We start from the raw sequence: 10,578 nt of genomic DNA, 5'->3' as shown, positions 1-10,578 counted from the left end.
ATACTCTGAGGGGCCTGCATTATACTCTGAGGGAGCTACATTATACTCTATGAAGGGGGCTGCATTAAACTCTATGAGGGGACAACATTATATTGTGTGTGTGGGAGCTTCACTACCAAATGGTATAAAATTCTGTGACACACCCATGGTCTTAATATGATCACTGCACCCTTAGATTAATTAAAAGGCATAGTATGTCAAATTGGGTACTCGTGGGGGGTTCTGCTGTGCAACCCTGTGAAACACATGAAGGGTTAATAAACTTCTTGAATGTGGTTTTGAGCTCTTTGTGGGATGCAGTTTTTAGAATGGTGTCACTTTGGGGTATTTTCTATCATATAGGCCCCCCAAAGGCATTTCAAATGGCATGTGGTTACTAAAAAAAATTGGTTTTGTAAATTTTGATGGAAAAATTAGAAATTGCTGATTAATTTTTAACCTTTCTAGCTTCCTAACAAAAATAAATTGTTTTAAAAATTATGCTGATATAAAGTAAACATGAGGGAATTTTTTTTATTTTGTGCAATATAACGATCTAGTTTAAGGGCCTAAAAATTAAAAGTTTGAAAATTGCTAAATTTTTACCACTAACAAAGTACAATGTGTCACGAAAAAATCAATTACTGACATTTGTTGAAGCATTCCAAAGTTATTACCACATAAATTGATGCTGGTCATAATTGTAAAACATGGACTGGTAAAGAAGGTACAAACAGGCTGGGAGGGGTAAATGGGTTTTATATATATAAACAAAAAATAATAATTCTTGCTTTACTGGATATTAGCTTTTAAGGGCTCGTTCATTTCAGCGTATTATGCGTATGTGTGCTGTCCATATTAAAATTATGTATCACACTGACCAATTTTATTCAATAGAGCTGTTCAGATGAGAAAAAAACTCTGATCCAGTTTGAATGATGGCTGAAATTTGTACTGAGCAGTGCAAGATTTTACCAGGGAGGAGGGACATTGAGAAGCTGTCAGTTTGTCTGGGTGGGTAGAAATTGAATTAAACTTTCACAAAGAATTATTCTGCCATGCTGATGTAAAGTGACCGCGGGCGGTAGCCATGGTTGATCTGCTGCTTCATTGCACAGTGGTACTTTACAGGAAAATCATGTCCCAGTCCCAACATACTGGAAGTGTGGGGTGCATCATATTCACCTGTAGACCGCAGGCCTCTGCTTTCTCTAGGTCTCCATCCTCAGGAGACGCCGCACATAACGCAGGGAAAACACAGTTCATTGTAACAAGCAAACATTTATTGGGCAGTTCCAGTTCCTCAGACTGTCCAGTCCCGCAGTGCAACAGGGATCAATTACCTTCCCTTGGCACGGTTTCATATCCAATTCCTCTGTACACTAGAGGATAAGGCACTCTTTGTAGTATCTGTACCGAGCCCTAGGTTGCAGGAATGTCCGCAGGAGATTTCAGTAAGGCCTCCCACTGCTTTGAACGATGGCTGCCCACTATGCCGTACTTCCCTACCTGACTATCAGGAAGTAGTTCTTTTTTACTAGGGCTTCCCCTCTCACTATGTGACAATCCCAAGCTTTAACTATGTCTGTCCCTACAGTATGTAGCTGGGCAGATCTCCACCACAAATAGTAAGTATTAAATTTACATACATTACATATATTATACCCAGGCTTTGACTGGACCACAGCGAACAGGAAAATCCTCCGGTAGGTCACTGTCAGTAGCGTAGCTACCGGGGGGCAGAGGGGGCGTTCGCCCCAGGCACCATGCTCTGAGGGAGTCCACCTATAGCTACATCACTGTAACTGTATCGGCTAGATGCTGATACAGCTGACTGCATTGATGAGAGAAGAAGCGTTATGCTCCCTCTCTCACCATCCCCCTCTCAGCATCTGAGGTCACTGACGCCGACACTGACAGGGTAGTCGCGATGATGTCACTACTCGGCGCCTGCGGTCCGGAGATGTATGGGCGCTCAGAGCAGCGGAGGAACCAGGAGGAAAGGTAAGTATTGTATTTATTTTTTATGGGGCTGCATTATACTAAAGAGGCTGCCTATGGGGGTGCATTATACTATATTCAGGATTGTAGGACTGTATTAAGGATTGTCTGGTGCATTATAGTATATTAGCATTAGACTGTGTATAAGAGAGCATCATACTATGTATAGGGGAGCTGTACTGGGGGAAGATTTGGGACATTATTAAATGTTAAGTGGGCACTTATTGCTATATGGGAATTAACGTTATTGTGACTGTTAAAAGGGCACACACAGCATTATTACTTTATAGGTGGTAAAATGTGGGTATGTAGTCTCATGCCCCATTGAGTACAGTGCTAAAAATATGAGAAGTGAAATGTGTCTCTGCAGCCGAGTCTTGGCTGGAAGAAGTTGTCATGTCGGTCTGGGCCAGACCATATGGCGGTAATATCAATATTGGCCTTTATATAGAGATTATTTTCAGTAACAGCGGGGTTATCTGCTGAGGTTCCTCTCCACTATTAGGGTGCGTCACCGAGTTGTAGTCAAGGTTACCTGTTTAGGGGCCCACTCAGAAGCGTCGCCCCCCGTGAACCAAAACCCTAGCTACGCCTCTGGTCATTGTGCAAGAATGGGCCACCACCTTCTTATATGAGCAGCACTTGGCATAATATACTTTGTTACATGAATAAGATGCTGCCCTTGTACATAATGAATAATCTACCCAGATCATTGTTATATAAATTTGTGATTGAGGATAGTGTCACATGTGCATGTAGGGGCCCTGGAGTTGGTTACTAGTGGGCCCTTGGCACCCCAGTCCGACACTGCTTGTGTCTCTTGTATTCTGCAGCTCTGTGTCCCAGTCTTCAGTCTTCTATCGGGTAGTTTATTGTATAGGACATATACTATTTTAGGGCCCTGCCTCCGTAACACTTTTAATGTCACTTAGGACAGGAGATGACATTATGATACCACAATGGGTGGAGATATATATGGTCTGCCTTCTGTAAACGGTGCCCCCCATAATTCCTGGTCCTACTTGTACTTAGGGTACTTAGTACTGAGGGTAGCGATGATCACTCCCATCACTGTAACAGTGTAAAAAGAAAGTGAATACACAAAAACTTCCATGACACTTTTATTTTTTCTATTTTTTTTTTAATTGGAATAGCAATAAGCAACACTGTAATAAAAATATTACTGGCCCATTAAGAAATTAAACCATGATCACAGTGACTCTCAGGTCAGGCCCTATACGGACCACAGAACTAGCTGTGGGCATTGAGGACTGGCTGAGAGCCACTGGACCAAAAGATCCAGAGGAAGGCGAAGAAACCCCCCGGAGAGTTCTGCCTCAGGGGGGGAAAAAAATTCCTTCCTGACCCCAGTTGTGGCAATCGGATATTTCCCTGGATCACATCTGCCTGCTGCATATTGCTGTATATCTGCATGTATTATTATAAGCTCAGGAGATTTGGAAGTGAAAAGATAAATACGCCTTGCTCCTAAGAGCTTACAATCTAATATACAATCTGCTCCTAGGAGCTTACAATCTAATGTACAATATACACCCTGCTCCTAGGAGCTTACAATCTAATGTACAATATACACCCTGCTCTTCAGAGCTTACAATCTAATATACAATATACATCCTGCTCTTCAGAGCTTACAATCTAATATACAATATACACCTTGCTCCTCGGAGCTTACAATCTAATATGCAATATACATGCAGTTGAGAGCATATAGAATAATGAAAGAGGGAAGTATAGGAGCTCACCAGGTTGACAGCTTGGGATCTTCAGTTTAGGCTAGAGACATGCTGGTGGATGCCGCACCCGCTGGTCATTACCGTGATACAGAAATGACCAGAGGACATATGTCGGCACATCCAACCAGGAAATAAAAGTTGAAACATTTATTCGTGTAACATTAAAAGAGCTTACAATCTAATATACAATATACAGGCTGCCCCTGAGAGTTTATAACCTAATCTACTCCCTGCTCCTAGTTTACAATCTAATATACAATAGACATGCTGATGAAAGCATACAGACTAATCTACACCCTGCTCCTAGAAGTTTACAATCTAATTCTATGAATACTTTGCTGATCTAATTAGCAATAGACATTCTGCTGCCAAGGGTGCATTTACACTGCACGATTATTGCAAACAAGTGTTTCTTAGGGACGCTCGTTCACAATAATTGTGCCATCTAAATAGACTGCCGATCATCCCATGAATGAGCAAAACGCTCGTTCGTCAGGTGAAATGATCTTTTGTGCCTCACAAAAAGATCATCGCTGTTGGTGGTACATCATCCTGTGTAATAGGGCATGTGCTGGAGAGAATATTGCACACTGAATGATTCATTACACATCGTTCATTGAACAGCTGAACTTGAGTCTACCAGTGGGAATCAGCTGCACATAGGGAAATTTAATGGACCGTAAGGCTTCTAAACGTCTATGCAAGGTCGGCTTTAAAGGCGCAAACTTGACACTTGACCATACACCAAGCAACCACCTGCTTCTGCAGGCATACCGTATTTTTCGGATTATTAAACACACATTTTGTCCCTCCAAATTTTGGAGGAAAATGAGGGTTTGTTTTATAATCTGAAGGTAGCTTACCGGAGTGGCGGCTGAGGTGGAGCGGGGTCACAGGAGGCAGGGTCGTTGCTTCAGGAGGCTGGCGGAGGAAGCAGGAGTGGGCCGATGCTGCTGTCCCTGGGCTCTCATAAGATGTCGGCGCTGGTGAGCGGAGACTCCTTTTCCATTGATTTCCCTGCAGTGAGCTTTGAAAAAATGGCTGCAGGAGGTGGCGCATGTGAGATTGAGATCTCGGGAGACGAGATCTCGTCTTTCAAGATCTTGTCTCCCAAGATTCCAATGCGTGCATGCGCCACCTCCTGCAGCAACTTTCCCGAAGGCTACAACAAGGAAATCAATTGGAAAGGGGACTCCACTCACCGATGCAAACAATATGGGAGACCATCGCCCTACTCTTAACGCTGCCGGCGTCCTGAAGCATTGACCCTGCCTCCTGTGACACCGCCCCCCGGCAAGCTACCATTAAACCATAACTCATGTTATTTAAAAATGTTTTTCTTCCTATTTTCCATCCCAAAAATTGAGGTGCATCTTATGGTCAGGTGCGGCTTATAGTCCACAAAATACATATAATAGAGTTGCAGACTCAGATCAGGCTTTGATCAGAGTGTGATCAGAGTGGCATCAGTTTTTCTCGGAGGTGGAGAGGGGGACAAAAAAGTTTCTCCATTCCAAACTGTGAAAATTGGAGAGCATAAATATAAATATATATGTATAAATATATTTATATATATATATATATATATATATATTTAATTTATTTATGCACATAGTATGTATACATAGTGTTGTGGAATTAATGGCGCTATTTGAGAAAAATAAATATATATGTGTGTTTATGTGTATTTCTGCAATTCTATAAGCCTGCGCGCCGAGTAGAATACAGACGAATAGACTTTCTATCGAGCCTGTACATAGATATGAGCCCGCTCAGGCAGAGCTCTGTGCTTCTGTGTGTTGTTCAGCATGCCATAGAGCAGCTGTTTGGAGCGATCAGTGGGTTTCTCAGGATCCAGACGTCCACTGATCAACTCCACATAAGGCCTCGTGCACATGACCAATTTTGTCATCTGAATGCTATCCCTGGTATTGATGGATAGCACTCATACCTATCATATTATATGGGGCTGTGCAAATGTCAGATTTTTTCCTCAGACCCAGTGGTCCACGGAAAAAAATCGCAGGCAAGTCCGATTTTGATCCCAGTGTCAGATCAAAATTAGCAATGCAAGTCTATGGGCCCGTGAAAAAATTGGACCCCACTTGGATGACATCTGAGTGTGATCCGATTTTCACAGACTGACAGAATGGAGAAACCTTTTTTTCCCCACTCCATGTCCGAGAAAAACTAATGGCACTCTGATCTGAGTTTGATCAGAGTCTGTAACTCTATTACGCCAGTTGCCGTTTCATCAATTCTGCTCATAATATCCTGTGGTTCCAGTTCTGGTCCTCCTGCTGCCATCAGGCTACTACGTTCTCCATTGCTTCTGCTCAGCCTTCCTGCTGTGCCACCGTCATCTGTCCGTGCTTCGTTACAGCTGCTCATCTGAACTAGATGAGACATAACACCTATCATTACAAAAAAGAGCATTAAATGGCAGATCCTGTTTAAGGAATCATTCTGATACACAAGAGAGAACACGTCACTCAGAGATGTTTGCTGAGATTTTTTAGGGGTAAATGGAGCAGTTCTAAACTTCACCACAAACACCTCACAGCTACACAACGTGTGAAAGGGGCCTTAGTGTTAAGTGAGCAGCTACCTACCAGGACTTGTCTTCCTCAAGCTGCTGCCTCTGGGGACACAAGGTGGTTCAGGATAATAACGGTATACATTCTGTACCAATTGTGATGTCATGTGATATCTATGATGTCATGACCCCTGTGATGTCATGTGCCCTGTGATGTCATGTGCCCTGTGATGTCATGTCCCCTGTGATGTGATGTCCCCATGTTGTCATGTGCCCCATGATGTCATGTGCCCCGTGATGTCATGTCCCCCGTGATGTCATGTCCCCTGTGATGTGATGTCCCCTGTGATGTCATAATAACTGTCACTGGTGGGTTATGTATCAAGTTTCTAACATCAAGAGTAGAATTAATAAAACAAAATCAAAGGCCGCAAATAACCACCAGCCTCATTATTAATTGATGCAGTAGAGTAAATGTTCAGCACAGCCCAGGGTGGAGGTGCATGAAAGTAGGTGCCCAGACCTTTAACATAAGGTAGAAATATACTCAGCACACTCCAAGATGTCTGATGCAAAAAGAGGGGGTGTTTAATACATACAGTATTCACATTCACAAACGTTTCGGTCTGCAAAGACCTTCATCAGTGTGCTCTATTGTTTTAAGACAAGGGCGTATATTGTACACCCGTATTTTTCAGAGAATTTTGCATTAGGTAATGGAGTGGAACAGGGTAAGCTGCTTACAATTAGAGGGCTGACGTTAGCCGGTCGAGCACAGGAGATGACTCAGGAAGAGCTCATTACTAGAGGGCTAAACTAGCCGATCACGCCAGTAGGAGATCCAGGAGTAAAGGACACGGTGTCCACCGCAAGTCCACACCCCCTCTTTTTGCATCAGACATCTTGGAGTGTGCTGAGTATATTTCTACATTTCATTATTAATTGAGTCATGATACACGTTAAAACCTAAACATTTCCACCCTTTTATTCTAATCCGTGTCACCTACTGTTCTATGAACTAAAGGAAAACACAGGACGCCATACTGCCATTCCTGATCACGATAAACCGTCAGTTCCCAGTCACCCCTGATCCAACAGGACCAAGGGAGCGGATAATGGAGACCTGGAGCAGTCTGCAATTACATTTATGTTATGACAATGTTTTCACAACGTTAATAGCAAAGCTACCCAAAAATGGAACCAAGTGGAGTTGTCTCCCCTGGCCCACCCCTCTCTATATGCTTTTATTAGAGCACATGGGTGTCACAGAGGGAAAACCAGCCGATTGGTGAGGGTCTTCAAGACCACATGATCAGTAGATCTCCAGCAAGTCCTCATTTAGGGAAGGGGTTGTCCAGATTGGTAACCCCTGTTAGGCCGGGCTCACACTGGCTTAAGAAAGAACCAAAATGTTCATATTTTACTTAAAATCTGGTCAATAAATTTTTTAAAACCTTAGAATCATTAAAACAATTACAGGACACATGATACAGCGAGTTTTGCTAAGATTTTCAGGTGAATGATGCTATTCTGAATCCCACTACTAACCCCCATCGATACAATTTGTGAGTGAGGTCGTAAGTGGAGAGTCCCCTACCTGGACTGGTTTCCTTCAGGCTGTCAGGCTCTAATGAAACAAGATGGCTCAGGGGTTGCACTTTGCACATTCTATGCCAATTGTGATGTCATCTGATGTCTGTGATGTCTATTGCTTTGTGATGTCATCCAAACTGCCTGTTTAACCCTTTCCCACACAATGACATACTTTGATTTTGTGAACAGGGTATTGGGAAGCAACGGAACAGAAAATGAAGGGCCAATGGTAATCATCCAAAGCAACAGTAGTTATCTTTCTACCACAGAGAGGAAATCTAACTACAGGAGCACACACTCATTATATATATATATACTGTATACAGCTCTGGCAAAAATTAAGAGACCACTGCAAAATGTTCAGTTTGTCTGATTTTTCTTTTTATAAGTATATTTTTGAGTAAAATGTAAATTGTTCATTTATTCTGTAAACTTCTGACAACATGTCTCTGAATTTCCAAGCAATAATTTTTGTATTTTTTTTCTGACAAAGAAAAATGGTCAAAATAAAAAAACAGTGCTTTCAGACCTCAAATAACGCAAAGAAAACAAGTTCATAAACATTTAGAAACAACAATACTAATGTTTTAACTCAGGAAGAGTTCAGAAATCAATAGGATTCTCCTGTGAACCCTGGCACTTACACCTGCTGGCATACAGGGCCAACACTAGCCCAGGGCCCCCCGCTGCTCCAGGAGCCCCAGCCAGTGGTGTGTCGCTAGTAGTGGCACACCCAGCTGCTATGGGGCCCCTCAGTCAGGGGGGCCTGCCCGGTGCCAGCGGAGTAGCAGCTGGAGACAGGAGCCTGTTAAATAGAAATGAATATTCACGCTTCCCCACGCCCCCATGAGCGTGGAAAGGAGTGAATATTCATTTTACTCTTTTATTAGTATAAATGAGTATGTGAAAATAGGTTTTATAAACTAGACATCCTCTACCAGTAATAGAACATGTGACAAGTATTTCTTATTTCCCAACAGATGTAAAACTGTTGGATGTTGGGGAATCAGACAAATTGGCTATTCTAAGCTGATGCCCATGGACCCCTGGACATCCGGGACTTCAGGGACCTCCAGGACTGGCGGGACATAAAGGTAAATCTAGTAACTGAACAGCCTAGTCTCAAAGGTATAAACAGTAGATTCGCTGCTATTTGTTTGAATTCCTTATCTGCACGTATATTAAAGTGAAGCTATCATCAGAAAATGATCAATTGTTTAAATCAGTTTTTTTCTGTTAAATGTGTTTTCTTATATTTTTTGCATTTTTTTTACACATCACAATCTGTATTAAAAATAAAAATATAAACGTTGCAATACTCACACTGGCCACTGGGGCATTATAGATTCTAATTTCCTATTGTTTCAGGTAATAGCACATGTACAGGTGCTTCTCTCAAAATTAGAATACCAACAAAAAGTTAATTTATTTCAGTTCTTCAATGCAAAAAGTGAAACTCAGATATTATATACACCGTGTTCCAAATTTTTATGCAAATTGGATGTAAGTGTCATAAAGATTTAATTGTTTTGTTTTTCAAATAAACTCATGGATGGTATTGTTTCAGGGCTCAATGGATCACTGAAATCAATCTTAAACACATGTGATAATTAGTTAACCAGGTGATTCTAATTAAAGGAAAACTACTCAAAAATGATGTTCCACAATATTAAAAGGGCCACAGTTATCAAGTAACATGGGAAAGAAAAAGGATCTCTCTGCTGTCGAAAAGCATCAAATAGTGCAATGCCTTGGTCAAGGGATGAAAACATTAGATATTTCCCAAAAACTTAAATGTGATCATCGTACTGCTAAGAGATTTGTGGCTGATTCTAATCACAGATGTCTTTGTGCTGATAAAGGCAGAATGAGGAAGGTTTCTGCCAGGCAAGTTCATCGGATTAACAGAACAGCTGCTAAAAAGCCATTACAAACCAGTAAACAGATATTTGAAGCTGCTGGTGCCTCTGGAGTCCCTCGAACCTCAAGGTGTAGGATCCTTCAAAGGCTTTCTGTGGTGCATAAACCTACTATTCGGCCACCCCTAAACAGTGTTCACAAGCAGAAACGGTTGCAGTGGGCCCAGACATACATGAAGACTAATTTTTAAATGGTCTTGTTTACATATGAGTGTCGAGCAACCCTGGATGGCCTAGATGGGTGGAGCAGTCGATGGTTGGTGGATGGCCTCCATGTCCCAACAAGGCTGCAACGTCAGCAAGGAGGTGGTGAGTCATATTTTGGGCCGGAATCATGGGGAAACAGCTGGTAGGGCACTTTAAGGTTCCTGAAAGTGTGAAAATAACCTCTGCAAACTATATAAAGTTTCTGAATGACAACTTTCTTCCATGGTATAAAAAGCAGAAACATGCCTTCAGGAGATAAATCATCTTTATGCATGACCATGCACCATCTCATGCTGCAAAGAATACCTCTGAGTCATTGGCTGCTATGGGCATAAAAGGAGATAAACTCATGGTGTGGCCACCATCTTCCCCTGACCTCAACCCTATAGAGAACCTTTGGAGTATCATCAAGAAAAAGTTCTATGAGGGTGGGAGGCAGCTCACATCAAAACAGCAGCTCTGGGAGGCTATTCTGACTTCATGCAAAGAAATACAAGCAGAAACTCTCCAAAAACTCACAAGTTCAATGGATGCATAAATTGTAAAGGTGATATCAAAGAAGGCTTCCTATGTTAACATGCAACTTGGG

General features: G+C 42.1%; 1 long non-coding RNA gene across 2 annotated transcripts; it reads right to left on the bottom strand.

The window, feature by feature from the left end:
- Window positions 1-3,099: 3,099 nt before the first annotated feature.
- On the bottom strand, window positions 3,100-7,942 carry LOC143764638 (uncharacterized). 2 transcript variants are annotated; one of them, XR_013213244.1, is made up of 2 exons: window positions 7,868-7,942; window positions 3,100-6,148 (listed from the first exon to the last, which is right to left on the bottom strand). It is a non-coding gene; the product is annotated as an uncharacterized LOC143764638 (long non-coding RNA). The 2 variants fall into 2 exon arrangements; XR_013213245.1 differs by lacking the exon at window positions 7,868-7,942 and adding an exon at window positions 6,347-6,483.
- Window positions 7,943-10,578: the final 2,636 nt, after the last annotated feature.

This window comes from Ranitomeya variabilis, chromosome 4, assembly GCF_051348905.1.
Source record: "Ranitomeya variabilis isolate aRanVar5 chromosome 4, aRanVar5.hap1, whole genome shotgun sequence".
Lineage (NCBI taxonomy): Eukaryota > Metazoa > Chordata > Amphibia > Anura > Dendrobatidae > Ranitomeya > Ranitomeya variabilis.
Note: the sequence above shows the minus strand (reverse complement) of the source record. Positions and strands in the feature narration are given on the sequence as shown.